Genomic DNA, 15568 nt, shown 5'->3' on the forward strand with positions numbered 1-15568 from the left:
GCTCGATCCCAGGACCCTGGGATCATGACCTGAGCCGAAGGCAGACGCTTAACGACTGAGCCCCCCAGGCGCCCCTCACACTTAGGACATTTAAGATTGCTACAGGGGTGCCTGGGTGGCTCAGTCGTGAGTTCAAACCCCATGTTGGGCATGGAGCCTACTTAAAAAAAAATTTCCAATCCATTGTTTATACTTTTGTAAAATACAATAAAATTAATTACTAGAGAAAAGAAACTTAAAAATAGCATATCGCATATCTTACTAGATTTATCTTGTTAACAGACATAAATTTACTTTGTCACATTTCTATAAAAGTTTACAAATGTTTATTCTCAGTTTTTTTACTTACCTCAACACGTATCAATAACAGTTTACAGATGAGCACGGGTCATGGATTATACTTTTGGGTAGCTCTAGTCTTGTATTTACAGTTCCCTAGTAGGCAACCATTATGTTCTCTAAAAGCCTTTTTATTTTTAATCCAGGATCCAATCAAGGATCACACATTGCATTTGGTTGCCATTTCTCTTTGATATTTAACCTACAACAGTTCCATGGCCTTTTGGGGGCAGGAGGTGGGGGCGGGGTGATGGATGGGAATGTTTCATTTGTTGACATTTTTGAAGGGTCCAGGGCAGTTGCAATGCTGAATGCCTTGCGGTTTTATCTGGTTGTTTCTTCATGATTAAATCCACGTTAAATGTTTTTTGTTGTTGTTTTTTTTTTGCTTAGAGTACATTGTGCCTTCATCACAGCAGGGCACATCATGTCCATTTGCCATTAGTCATTCGTGATCATTGATCATTGGTTGGGATAGTGTCTGTTTAGTTAGTTTTTTAAGTGCTGTAGGTCTGCATTCTAGATGATAGAATCATATAATTGCTCTGTTCAGTTTAACAAACATCTGTGAGAGCTACCAACTTCCAAGCAATGGACTGCAAAAAATGAGAAAGACCTAGACTCTCTTGTTCTCAAGGCACAGACAGCATAGAGGAGATAGATGTTTGAACTACAAATTGAAGGATAAAATAGATCATGGTACATCCCATCATAGAGTTATAAGCAGGGTATTCTGCAGTTACAGAGAAAGGAGATATTAATCCTGAGTAGGGGATTAGGGAAGGGTGTATGTAAAAAACGGTGTTTGTTCTGGGTCTTCAAGAATGGGTGAGGTTTAGACAGGTAGGAGAGGTGCTGGATGGAAGGGAGGGAATAATTTAAGCAAAGGTGCAGAGGCAAGAAAAAGCATTTCAAGTTCCAGAAATAGTGAATAATTCAGAGTAGTTGAAGGAATGGATATAGTGGGAGATGAAATACAGTTGTTAGGGGCCTTTAATGCCTCACCTAGGAGTTTAGGCTTTATTCCATAGTTACTAGGGAGAAGACGTGGGAAATTTTAAGCAGAGAAATGACATGGTGAGATCCCTTTTTTGAGAAAGACTGTTCTATCAGCAAAGGGATCTATCTGCTCTTAGATGGGAAAGATACCAGTTAGGAAGATGTTATAAATTGTCCTAGTAAGAGGCCTGAATTACAGTAGTGGGACAGAAGTACAAAACCGTGCAGGAACTAATTAGATGTAAGGGGTGAGGGGGAGGATGGAGTGAACGTGCCTAGGATTCCCAGCTTGAGCTATTAGGGGGTTATTAAGATAGGAAACTGCAAGAGGGGAAAAACAACGATGCGTTTCATCTTGAACAGGCCAGATTTGAGGTGTTGGTGAGGCATTAAGGTAGAAATGTCTGTCATATGATTAGAAGGGGGTTCCAAGAGAGGTCAGAGCTAGAGACAGATTTATTGACCTAAACTATGTCCCAGGCACTGTGCTAGGTACTTTATATAGGGTTCCCTCATTTAATCGTCACAGCAGCCCTGTGAAGTACATACTGTTATTCCCATTTAAGAGGTGAGTAAACTGAGACTGAAGTTAATTAACTTGCCTGAAGCCAGCTAGTCATACAGGCCAGAATTCTTTCCAAGGTATGTGGTCTTCCATTGTTCCATGGAGATAATTGCAGCATTGAGATTGACTGTAGTTAACCCAGTGAATAAATATAGAGAGGGAAAGAAAAGGGCCTGGGTTAGAAACTTGAAAAGCATCTGAATATAAGAAGATCTAAACTTAAAGGAGCTTTCAGTGCCATGGGAAAGAGAATCAAGACAATAATGACAGATGAGCAGAGGGTCCCAGGAAGAGCGTGGTCAATGGTGCAACTGCACAAAGAGGTCAAGAAAGACAGAGATAGTGTTTGAGGAAAATTGATAGATGATCACATAAGGGTGAATAGAAGGTGGGGGTAAAGACAGCATGAACTCAGGCTCCAGTAGTAATGAGCAGCTCAGGAATAGATATTGTCAGGATCAAAAGGAAGAGGAGGTCTAGTGCAAGGGAGAGCATAATGGAAGTAGTTTACCATGGGTCCCAAGATGCATAGGAGGTGCTGAAGCCATGATTGGCTGATAGTCTGGAAGTCTATACAAAGTGAAGGGCCTAGAGTGTGCACTTTGCTTCTAATTTTTGTGCATAAAGTTTAAAAATTAATGTTACACTAGGGTGCCTGGGTGGCTCAGTCGGTTAAGTGTTTGACTCTTGATTGCGGCTCAGGTCATAATCTCAGGGTCCTGAGATCAAGCCCCACCTTGGGCTCTGTGCTGGGCACGGAGTTGGTTTAGGATTCTCTCTCTCTCCCTCTCCCTCTCCCCTTCCCCCTGCTTGTGTGCGCATGCATGCACTCTCTTTCTCTCTCTCAAATAAATAAATAAAAAATAAAATCTTTTAAAAATCTTTTTAAAAATAAAAAATTAGTGTTATACTAAAGAAGCCTTTGGTCTTTCTGTTTTGATGGGTTGCATATACAGCTTTAAAATTAAAAGAAGGCAAGAATTTTTTTTAAAGATTTTATTTATTTATTTGACAGAGAGAGAGACAGTGAGAGAGGGAACACAAGCAGGGGGAATAGGAGAGGGAGAAGCAGGCTTCCCACTGATCAGGGAGCCTGACGCGGGGCTCCATCCCAGGACCCTGGGATCATGACCTGAGCCGAAGGCAGACGCCTAACCACTGAGCCACCCAGGCACCCCAAAAGAAGGCAAAAATTAATAGTAGTTCCTTTATTTTTGAAGTCAATCAGTAAATAAAACTGCTCTGAAACTTCCCTCTGCCAAACTCATGGACGTCCACATTTTTTGCTTTGGGGAAATTTTGTTAGCTAAAGACATTGCCTGAAATAACATCTCTATTCTGCAGAAGTCAGAGAAGAAAAAGGATCTCAGCCAAAACTCTTTCATGAATTTAGAAATGAAAAGCAATGTTTAGTACCAAGTGAGAGATGTCATGAAATACTAGACTTCAAGAGCCAGAAGATATCTTAGAAATCTCCAGTCTTATTTCAACAATTGGTTCATTGAATGCTTCTTGAACACCCTATCACTAGCTAGGCTGAAAAGTGAAGTTACCAGTTGAAACAGTCCATTCTTGTCCTCAAGGAACTCTAAATCCAGTGGGAAGTTCAAAATGCCCAGTAACTCCATTAAGAAATTTAGTGAAGTTGCTTAACTATTTGTTAAATGAATGGAAAAAAATCCATGTTTTAACTGATATCCTCAGGCCACATGGTTTTCAAATTAAGTGATTATATAATCTAATACAGCTATCACATGCTTTCCTAATAAAATTAATATTTATTTTTTAAAAAAATTTTTAAAGATTTTTAAAATTTATTTGACAGAGAGATAGCACAAGTAGGGAGAGAGAGGGAGAGGGAGAAGCAGGCTCTCCACTGAGCAGGGAGCCCGACGTGGGGCTCGATCCCAGGACCCTGGGATCATGACCTGAGCTGAAGGCAGCTGCTTAACCAACTGAGCCACCCAGGCGCCCCTAAAATTAATACTTAAATAAACAACAAAAAAGAAATTTAGCAACGAAGGGGAAAGAGAACTATAATTTAGTGGATGCCCATTTTTTTTTAGGTACTCTACTGATTGCACACTTCATTTTCACCCCTCAAGAAAGAGAAGGAGAATGAACAGCAGACTGAGAGAGACAGCGACAGAGAGAGAGTTTTTCATACAGAAGAGACTTATGCTTATTTATAGTTGGAGGGGAAGGAGCCAGTGAAGAGAGAGACACTGTGCACTATTTGGTTACTTTTATTACTCCAGTGCACCCAGCAAGTGAGCCTTACAAATCAACTAATCATTATTACCCCCCATCCACTGGGTTAGGGTGGGAAGCTAGTTAGGGGAGGGGGACAGTAAACTTCCAAAATAAAAGGTAAAGAGAGGTACAAACATAACTTTATTTTGACTTCTTGGTCTCTTAATTCTACGGGCCAAGGCTTTGCACACTGGCTTAGGAAATCTGCTCTTTGTTTCTTTCGGAGCCAAGAGTATTTTTATTTTTGTTTTACGATTATTGCTGACTTGCAGTATTATAAATTACCGAAAGATGAGACCCAAAAAAACATAACTCCAAAGTCAAATATAATTTAATTTTGAGTTATCCACACCACTATTCCCAGCACTGTTGTAAAGCAGAAAGGAATGTAGGCATTAGAGTCAGAAAACAAAGATTTGAATCCTGTTTCTGTCATGTAGCAGTGTAATTTTGGACAAATCATTAAATCTCTTTGAGCTTCACTTTAGTCTTCTTTAAAATAAATAGCTTCCCAGGATTTTTGTGAGGTACAAATAACATGTACTTAAAAGAAAAGGCTTTGTAAACTGTAATGTCAGTTATATTTACAGGATCCTGACATTTTTTAAATAGTTGTGTATCTGGGATTGGTACTATACCTGTTTCCAGATGACTTAATCATTGAATTATTAAATCTCCATTATTAATTTTCCTTACACATACTGCAGAGTCTGCTTTGTGGATATGGGTATAAATCTGGAGAAAGCGTTAGATTTTGTCTTAAAAGATTATTCTTTTTTTTTTTTTTTTTTAAGATTTTATTTATTTATTTGACAGAGAGAGAGACAGCGAGAGAGGGAACACAAGTAGGGGGAGAGGGAGAAGCAGGCTTCCTGCCGAGCAGGGAGCCTGATGCGGGGCTCGATCCCAGGACCCTGGGATCATGACCTGAGCCGAAGGCAGACGCTTAACAACTGAGCCACCCAGGCGCCCCTTAAAAGATTATTCTTATTCCTGCAATTCTCTCTCAAACCAGGTGTATGTTTTGCCATCTTAGAAGGTAATCTTTTGTTAAATGACTAAATGAATGTTCCTCAGACATCTCTAGATTTTTTGATTCTGGACTAGAAGTAGGAATGGTCTCTTATTGGAAGCTGACCAAATTGGGATATTTATTTAAATGATGAAAATGCTGAAGTCTGAAATGGCTCATTGTAAGTTGAACTTCTTTCCCCAGATTATAATGACTGATGGTCCATCTCTACTTTCAAGGAAACCCTGAGTACCTAACTGTATAGCCCAGAAAAATGCAAGGTGGTGGAAGAGTTAACACTAGATGAAATGCCCTTATCCTCAGGGGTCACACATTCTGGATCAAAAGACAAACGCATGTATTTAAAACATTTAATAAGGAGAATCCTTGCTGTATGTTGGATAAGAGCATGCATGGGCTCTAGCACCAGACTGCCCGGAGTTAGAATCCTGCCTTTCTGGCTCTGCCACTTACTGCCTTGGGAACCTTGGGAAGTTACTTAACTTTTCTGTGCTTCAGTTTCTCCATCTGTAAAATAAGATACTAACAGTACCTATCTTAGAAGAAATGCTTTGCAGATTAAATTATATAATACATAGTTAATGTGCTTAGAACTGTGCCTGCTAGTAAGCACTGTATAACTGTTTTCAGCTACTATTACTATTATATGCTTAGATGTTAAATTGTATGATTCAGACATTTGGTGAAATAGGCTTCCACAGATCATTCTAGGCAGGAAGAGTAAAGGAAAGTTTTACAGAGGAGGTGGGACTTACCAGAACCCTCAAGGGTGGATGGACACACAGAGGCAGAGGAGTGAAAGAAAGGGTACTTCAGGCCCAGGCACCATCATCAACAAAAGCTTCAAAATGGGAGCCAATTTGTTAAGTTCACTGAGCCGGAAAGAGATGGATTTTTTCGAAGGATCTAATTAAGATGGAGGGACAATATGGGTCACATCAGTGGTGGGATGAGAGTGGATAAGGCAGATAAGATTATTAGGCTGAAAACAGCATTTTTCAGTTTGCATTCACATTTATTCACTTAAATTTAACTCTTGTTCAGATATATTTATGTAAGAGAAATATATACTATGTTGTTATTTTTATTATTCATATTTTTATTTTACAAATACATACACTGGAACTCAGAGAGGTATAACTTGTCCAGCAGTGTAAGGTTTTCATACTCTAAATCCAGCCCCATTTCATCATATCTTACAGTTTCTTTTCCTTGACTAGATATACAGGTAGATTTGACAGTCAACCTATCCAGTCAAGGGAGGCTCTTTCCCCATCTTCTACCATTGACCCCTGGAGTATCTTTTAGGATATTGACATTTTTCTAGTGAAGCAAATCTGGGTCAAGATGGGATATATCATCCATTTCCTGACTCCATCAGGAAAGGAAGAGAGGAGTTCAGATTAAATTTAGCTAATCTTTTCAGAACGCAGGCCATGTAAGGTTCATAGTGGCTCAGGTATGCTTTACAATACGGAACTCCCCTCTATACTTTCTTTTTTCTTTAATAGGACACACAAGTGTACACAGACACACACATACAATGAGAATTTCCATGTCCTTGAAGATTCCACACATGTTGCTAAATTTGATCGAATTATCATCTAAGCATTATTCTAGATTATCAGTCTAATATTGACATGGTAGAGCATAAGGGAGAGACATGTAAACAAATACACGGTGCAGGGGAAGATGCCAAAATCTTAAAAAGTTAACATTTCCACTTAGAAGATGGAATAGTTTGCAGGTTACTTTCCTGAACTTCACTTTACCTGAATTCCTACCTACTAGTGAGTAGAAAAACAGTGAACACATTTTACTTGAAGTTCCTGTATGTTCTTACCCAGAGCATGGTAATCCCAAGAAGTGCCAAGAAGTAGAAGCAGATACGCTGTCAGGCAGGTAAATGACACAGTAACACTGATCACTGGTCCAGGGCCTGTACCTTACGAGAGACTCTGACGTTCCGCGGAGGAGCAAAGTGGAGAAGCCCGTTATCCTGAGATTTGCAAATGATAAAAATAAATCACACTTGTGGAAATTAAAGAAAGATTATTTCCATGGTTAGGTTATGGGGAGGGTCCACATCTTTTTTTCTCATCAATTTTTGGGTTAAATTATGTAACTAAATCAAAATTATGATGGATTTAATATTCATGATAGCAGTTTATTTTTAATGTGAAGAAAATTAACAGTGAAACTATGATAAAAGGTAGTTGTAAGTATCTTCTGCAAGGTGCCACCAATTCCTGGATTCAGATCTCTGTCTGGGCCCCTTGAAAGGCCGGGTCCCTTCTTTATCTCTTAGAACCTCAGCATCACTTGACATGTTTCTGGGCACATGGTAAGTATACAGTGAGCTAGTGTTGATAGATTAGACATTCACATCATAGTCATAAGAAAAATAACTTTTTTGATTAGTCACTCCAGATTTAAGTGTTTTTATTTTTTTTATGTCTTTTTTTTTTTCCCTAAGATTTTATTTATTTGACAGAGAGAGATAGTGAGAGCAGGAACACAAGCAGGGGGAGTGGGGGAGGGAGAAGCAGGCTTCCTGGCAAGCAGGGAGCCTGACGTGGGGCTCGATCCCAGGACCCTGGGATCATGACCTGAGCCTAAGGCAGACGCTTAAGGACTGAGCCACCCAGGCGCCCCTTAAGTGTTTTTATAACAGAATCATCTGTAGAACAACATTGCAAGATAGCTTTAAACATTAAAACTTTAAATAAATAACTTTAAATAAACCTATTAAATAAATAATAGGTATTATTGTTTTTTTTTTTAATTTTCATTGACTGGATGTTGTTTTGAATTTGACTTTGCACTTTTCTGAGATCTTTGAAAATATAAATTATTAGTACATATTGATTAATATTTTGTGCCTTTCAAGAATAGAAATATTATTCCCTTCTAAGTGAGGATTGCTCATCTTAAAATATTTTTGTGACATTTTTATTGTAGACAGGTTTACCACATTCTTATAGTAGGCATTCAAGATAGTACACTTATTAGTACAAGTGTATGTATATTTTAAAACAAGGCATTTGACCAATTGAATAGATTGTAGTAACCTGGAGTAAACTAGATTCAGTTGAAATCTCACTGATCCCACTAGATGGCGTTAATTCATTAAGTGATAACTCCATCTAACTGAAGCAGACAGCCTCCTTTGTGGTTGAACTGATCATGAGTATCTTTAGAGGTTGAGTGTAATGGTACATTCTTAGACTCCTTGCTATTTATATAGAGTGATTTGTGGAGGTTATTCGGTAATATTAGGAAGATCGGAAGGCTGAGAGCAGATTTATTCAAACTAAAAAACTGTAATCTACTATATTTTGTGAGGTGCTTGTTAATTCTAGCTTTCACTTAGCCTTTACCCTAATTGTATATCCTGCTGAAAGATTCTGAACTTACTGTTTTCTCATAGTTTATTACCCTGTTATCATACTTCTTGTTTGGGCTTCTGGAAACATTGGAAAACAATTGAAAATGGGAAGCAGTTACTTCTTAAAGCTCATGGTTTATAACAGGTTTAATTTTAAAATCATTTGGTTCTTACAGGAATGGGATCAACAGTAATCCATTTGTAGGTTATTCTGGTTCTTTAGTCATAAGTGCAAAATAAAATGAACATCCCAATTCTTTAATTCTTTCTTGTCTGAATTGGAATTATTTATTATCTATAAAGACCGTTTTATGCTACATATTAGTCCATTTTCAAAGTTTAAAAATTGTGTTCCACCACAGTCATTTGTAGGCTTTAAATTATTAAGCTATTTTATTTATGTTTTATGTCTTTCTCTTCTTAGGAGTTCTGAAGTGAAATTTTTTAAAGAAATGACGAATATATTTCACCTGCAAAAAAGTCATCCACATTTCATTCGAAGTGATTTTTTTTCTTTATGATCAGATTCACACAGCTAGAGTAAAATTGTTTCAAAATTGATGGGATGATCCATCTTGAGCCATAGAGGCTTAATTGTGCTACAAATATTATTTTATTCATTGCCCATGGGGAGTAAGTGGTTGGTGCTGATGGTTCCCTTCATGTTTATTTAACTATTCCAGTGTGAGGCAGTTCAGGTTTCTTAGTTAAAAAGATTGCCGATAGTTTCACTCCCTGGTTGTAATAAAAAGCTGGGAACAATCAAGGTCTTTTGCCAATACAGTTAAAATGACCTGTTTTATAAGTCACAACAGGAAGGTCCGAATATTCGGTACCCATTAATCAAATTAATATCTCAAATGAGGATTTTGCTTTTTCTTAGGATCTGAGAAAGCTTTAACCAAAAAAACAGCAACAGCTTAAGGTTATCTTAGGAATGTAGTACAAACAAGGCATAACTATTTTGTGACTGATTTTTTGTGACTTATGAAAATAAGCTCATTTCTTTCTAATCAAACCTTATGTACATATTTGTACTTATGCATGTCATACAGGCATGTATTAAAATTTAACTGCATAATCTCATTTTCCATATTCAGAGAAGTTTCTGATGACAGAGAAATCCTATTGTAAAGGGACAAAGTAAACATTGTTGCATAGCACTTCAGCTCATCTACTAGCCTGTGTTTCTTTTTTGGAAGTAGGCCTAGGAAAGGAGAAGAAATTTTGAGTGTATGCAGGTGTATGAGAATAGTGAAAGAGAGGGAGAGATTGTCTTTTCAGGAGACATTAACTGTTTTACAAACAGATCTCTGCGTGATAAGTCCCTTAGTCTTGAGGAGACAGTTGAATGGAATGCTCTCCAGTCCTGCAGGATATATATAACACTCACCCACAGTAGAACTTAAGTACTGTAACAAAGTAAATACTTCTGTGCCCTGCAAACCAATATGAAGGAAAATGAGTTTCTGTTGGATAAGAGGTCAAATGAGCGCAATTCTTTAAAACTGTTATGTTGGAAAAAAAAAAGATATAGGATATTCTATTATAGCCATGGATCAAATATTTTAGTTTATGAAATGTCATCACTTACATGTTTTAAGTAGCTTTTAATATAATCTTAGAACAAGGATTTCCTTCTCCTCTGCCCCTCATCCCCAATGTCTCTTCTTTCTTTTTTTCTTTTTATTGGGGTACAGTTGACATATAGCATTAAATTAATTTCTTATTTCTTGCCTATTAAAAGTGAAGTCCTTTTCCTTTAGTCAAAAATAGAAATTTTTTGCTGTGTCCGAAGCATCTCAGATTGAATCACTCTCTCGTACAGCAGCACCGTCCACAGCAGACCATATCCGCGGACATTGACTGTTGTTAAGAACTCTTTTGTGTTGAGGTATTTGATTTTTATGAAGATAAAATCTGATGAAATTTCTTACCATGTAAATAATTTGGTGATCTTAAGAATTTAAGGAAAATAAATTTTTAAGAATTTAAGTGAAACAGGATAAGAAAAAGGGAGGGGAGAACTTTAATCGTTGGTATGTCTTTTTAATTTTCTACTTTGTGACTCCATTAAAAAAAGAAACCAACTCTGTAATTTTGAAGCAGAGATTCTGAAATTACCACTTTTCTAAAAATACCACTTACAGCTGAAACTTAATATATCTAAGCATTTTAGTTCTGGGGATGATACATATTTTCATAAAGATGTATTTCCAAATGGAAATAGCACTGAGGCTTCTGAAATAGGGAACCTTTCCAAAACAGGCTCGTGGTTGCCTGGGTGAGGAATATTAGGTTGCAACACTCAAAAAGGAAATCCTGGCATAGGAAGCAATTGATGAAGGGCAAATATCCAGAGTCTAATGAAGCTTTTAAAGGGACTTCTGTGGGCCTGCACCCAGGCGCTGGCCAGCACCTCAAATGAAAGATCGTGTGCTCTGCAGTGTGCTGAGCCATGCTTATACTGCCATCTTTGCTTCTGTTCTACATAATATATCATTCTTATTTTTAATCTTCTATAAGTACTAGTCATCATCCTTGTGAGAATTGCAGCCTTTTCTCACTCTGCCCTTCGTGAACACGTCGTTACAATAAAGGGCAGCAGGGCAGCTTTATGGTGTTTTAAAAATCAAGTTCATCAGCATCTTTAGACCATCAGTTTATTATTTAGTGTCATTATTAGGACTAGGAATGCTGAATATTTTATAACTCTCATTTTAGGAAAGATTTTCTCTTTTTTCTTGGAGCACAGCCAGGGGTAGAGAGGTGTGTTATCCTCATTTTGTGACAGAGGAAACTAATACTGAAGAGAGGCTGAGTGAAGACTAGAGTCACATGGATAGGGCGAAAGGAAAACCAGCATCCTGGTTTGTAAAGTTTTTAGCCTTCAGTGCAAGCTTTTTCCTTGTACAGTGGTAGAGGTACAGTGTGTTCCAGGCTATTCTTGTTTAAATGGAACTCTTTATATACAGATTTTCTTTTCAAAACAAGAAACATCTGAGTTATAAAAACGTTTGACCAAGGAAATTATTCTGGCCCTGTTTTTACAAACTTCTCCTATCTCGGAATCTCTCAAAATAATTTTTAAATGGTTTTATGCCATTTGGGGGAAGAAGAAAAAGTCACAGAAACAGACTTAACCTGATTGTGCAGATCCAAAAGAGTTGAAACTCCTAGTATTCAAGCTTTAGTAAAATTTCTGCAGCAGATACGTATTTATTAAACTAATTTTTTTTAAATTAATTTGACCTGTGTTTTAAATCAAAAGGTGCCACCAATCTACTTAATGTTGAGAATGTTAAGGTTTTTTTTGTTTGGGGGACTTCCATTATTACAAGTTTGGAATTCTGGCTTTTGGGAAGAAGGGACCTGAACCAGGATGTGAACTAGGAACTCTATGGAGGGCATTCGAAGGAGGGCTCTCAACGTCCTGAAATATGTGCAGAACGTGTGTATATGTTCATGCACATAATGACATTTTGGGGGGCAGGCTTCATAGCTCTTCATTATGATCTTAAAAGGGTGAGTGATACCCCTCTCCCCACTGGTAAGAGCCATGATCTAAATCTGTTCTTTTATAAGGTTTGAATAATAAAACATTTTATTTTCCCCTCAAATGAAGAGGACCACATGTGAATATACCTTTCTTCAAAATAGTGCTTTAAAAGCCAGGAGTGTTTGCTAGGGATTGTTTCAAATAAACCATAATTTATAAATGGTAAGAGATATGGTAGATTACTCTTGCATTCTGTTGGAAAGTTAATAAATTTCTTAAGTTGTAGTAAGTACGAATTACAAATTAGTTCCTTTCTGAAACATTAGCCATTTCATGATTATTTTGAGAACTAAGTATTCTAGTTATAAAAGCCAAATATAGAAACAAATCTTGAGGATGGAGCAAAGGAAAAAGTCGCTCAAAAGAGCTCAACTCACCATTAAAACCCAGCCAGTGTGCCAGATTGTAATCATTTAAATCACTAATGAAATTCATGTTATTTGAGAGGAATTTTTTTTTTAACATTAAGTGAGGTAGTAATTTTCCAGTAGTCAAATTTAATGAAAATATTTACTCATGTAAATTGGAGCTTTATTTTTATATATTAGTTTTACTGTTTTATTTGTTTTTACTAAAAATAGTCACTCTTTTCTTTATATTTGCTCATGAAATCTTTCAGAACCACTTCTAGAAATGGCATCATTTTGCCATAAGTATTTTGTTTTCTCTCCCATCTAGTTTTTATGAAGTAGTGCTAACTCTGCCTTAATTTGATTTGGCATCCCTGCAATTGAACATTTGTAAGTATCGTGTATTATGGCCCATCTGGGTTGTCATAGAAACCAAAGACCTCCATCCTCTTCCCTCTAGTTAAAAATGGAATGCAAACAGGGCTTCAAAGTGACGTTTTTCTAGTACGAGTGACAGCCCTGTGAAGTGCAGAACAGAAAGGTTTCTTATTGGTTTTATTCTCCCATGGCCTATCGTACCAGTTAACTCTGATGCGCAGCTTTTCTCTTGAAAATCTGGCAAGATAGTAATGGAATTTTTAAAATGTAAGCATCAGGGGGAAAAAAAAAGAATGCAGTTAATCCTCTTCCTGCTCTTTTCTTACACAAAAATGCAGTGTTGGCTAGCAATGTTTTTGTTTTCTTCTCTGTGTTATTAGCTGGTCTGTTGAAGCTGTGGGACACGTGGCGGAAGCATGGATTAGTCACTACAACTGTGGCTTTCATTATTAGTCTTGTTATTTATTTCTCAGGTCAGGTGAATGTGGTTTTCTCTCATTAGAACCTACAGGCCCATTGGTTAAGTACATGGCAGTAATTTATTAGAATAGAAATTTGTTGAAATGGCAAATCTAAGGGCCTGTCTTTGGACCCGCTTCCAAAATATCATATAGAGCCTCGTTTTCACCATCCGGGTAGACACAGAATCCTTGCCTTTGATGGGTTTTCAACTTCTGCATTCCCTTCAGCTTCTCTATCAGAGCAGTACATGACTTCTATGATGTTTTGCTCCTAAACATCTGTGTTAATAAGTTCTGGTGTGTGATTTCAGTTGTGTTAGCAAAATATCTGGGTTTGATGGCTAAAGATATGTCAAACTGTTGGTGTGGCATTACTCAGAGTTTAGAGTGTCAAATTCTTATTTTAACATAGGTTTTGAATTTAGAAAATGACACAAATAGTGATCTTTGACTGTGAAACAAATAATGACAAACTGACATACAAGCTTATATCCTAGTAGGAGTGTTTCAGAAGGGTTGGATTAAAATAACTAGACAGTTGCACTGGATAAGTTTTTGGTCAGTTTTAAGTCTACTAGTTTTCAAAACGAAAACGTTAAAATCCTTAACATCTACAGTTTGAGTGTTAGCTTAGTTTCTGGTAATTGCGTACTTTCTTTAGTCCCACATCTCAACTGATAGTCATTTGTAGCAGTGAATTCAGAAGTGTTATGAGTATTCTTGGGGCGCCTGGGTGGCTCAGTCAGTTGAGTGTCCGTCCAACTCTTGATTTTGGCTCGGGTCATGATCTCGGGGTTGTGGGATCGAGCCCCACATCAGGCTCGGTGCTCAGTGTGGGGTCTGTTTGTCCCTAGCCCTCTGTTCCTCCCCCTGCTCTCTCTCTCTCTCCCTATCTCTAAAATAAATAAAATCTTTAAAAAAAGGAATTGCTGGGGCGCCTGGGTGGCTCAGTCGTTAAGTGTCTGCCTTCGGCTCAGGTCATGATCCCAGGGTCCTGGGATCGAGCCCCGCATCGGGCTCCCTGCTCCGCAGGAAGCCTGCTTCTCCCTCTCCCACTCCCCCTGCTTGTGTTCCCTCTCTCACTGTGTCTCTCTCTGTCAAATAAATAAATAAAATCTTAAAAAAAAAAAAAGGAATTGCTATGAGTATTCTCATATATTGATGAGAGAGACCCAGCAACTCCTAGTAGAGTATAAGTAAAGGTAGGGTTTCGCTGCTGTCCTATCTAAAGGTAAGAGAATGCAGTTTCCAAGTAACACTATATTCCTTGGCATATAGTGTAGAAGTGAATAATTTGTTTTCATAGCAAAGTGTGGGAAATGAGGTAGCAGTTTCTTCTCGCTAAACATGTTGCTTTCTTCTTTAAAGTCTGCTGTCTTTGCTTATGATTTGATGGTGCGGTTTGTTTTTTGGTTTTGTTTTTGGTTTTTTGCAAGTATCAAGCAATTGAGAGGGTTAACATGCTAACCTCAACTTTACAGTCAATTTAAAAATTAGAATCTTCCCTTGATCACTGTTTCCATTTATCAGTATCTGTTTTAAAAAAAAAAAAAGACTAGGGATGTTGCTGGCTGTTTAGTAAATGTCATATTTCCACCAGCCTTGCAGAAGGTTGTGACTTTGCCTTAGCACAGAGGAACAGGACAAGCATTTCTATTCACCATGACTATGACTCATCCTCAGGAGAAAAGTTAAGATGTTTGTGTACAGTGGAGACGGTAGGGCCTTGAACAAAATGCAATGTGATGAATTTCTCACCCACTAAGAGACAGAAATTCTCATGTAGGTATCAGTCTCTCTCTCATCCCTGTGCTTTGGTTGCTTAATAAGCAGTGTAATATTTGCTTTCTTCTGACCTGTGTTTTTAGGTATATTTCTGCATAGTTCTTCCTCTTCTAAACACCAATCCAGAAACTCTTCAACTCCTTTTAAATTATATCTTTTTCAAGTCCTCTACAGATAGATTTTAAAATTTCCTTTCTAAAAATAGACATGCATTTTTTCAAGTACATGTGTTAGAAACAAGATAGGTTAATTCTACATTCGATTCTCAAAGAACAGTCTTCTTAAATGTAAAGAAGAAAGCCCAGTGGAAGTATATATATGTCTTTCATTGGGTACATATTTGTTTGTTTTTTTAAATTTTTTTTAAGATTTTATTTGACAGAGGGGAATTTTTTTTTATTGTTACACTTTATTTTTTTTAATATTTTTATTTATTTGACAGAGAGAGACACAGCAAG

General features: G+C 37.4%; 1 protein-coding gene across 12 annotated transcripts in view; it reads left to right on the forward strand.

Annotated features, from left to right (window-relative positions):
* PHF21A (PHD finger protein 21A) overlaps positions 1-15568 on the forward strand; it is a 191488-nt gene that overhangs the window by 106224 nt on the left and 69696 nt on the right. The gene's annotated exons all lie outside the window — the stretch shown is intronic.

Source organism: Halichoerus grypus, chromosome 11 (genome assembly GCF_964656455.1).
Source record: "Halichoerus grypus chromosome 11, mHalGry1.hap1.1, whole genome shotgun sequence".
Lineage (NCBI taxonomy): Eukaryota > Metazoa > Chordata > Mammalia > Carnivora > Phocidae > Halichoerus > Halichoerus grypus.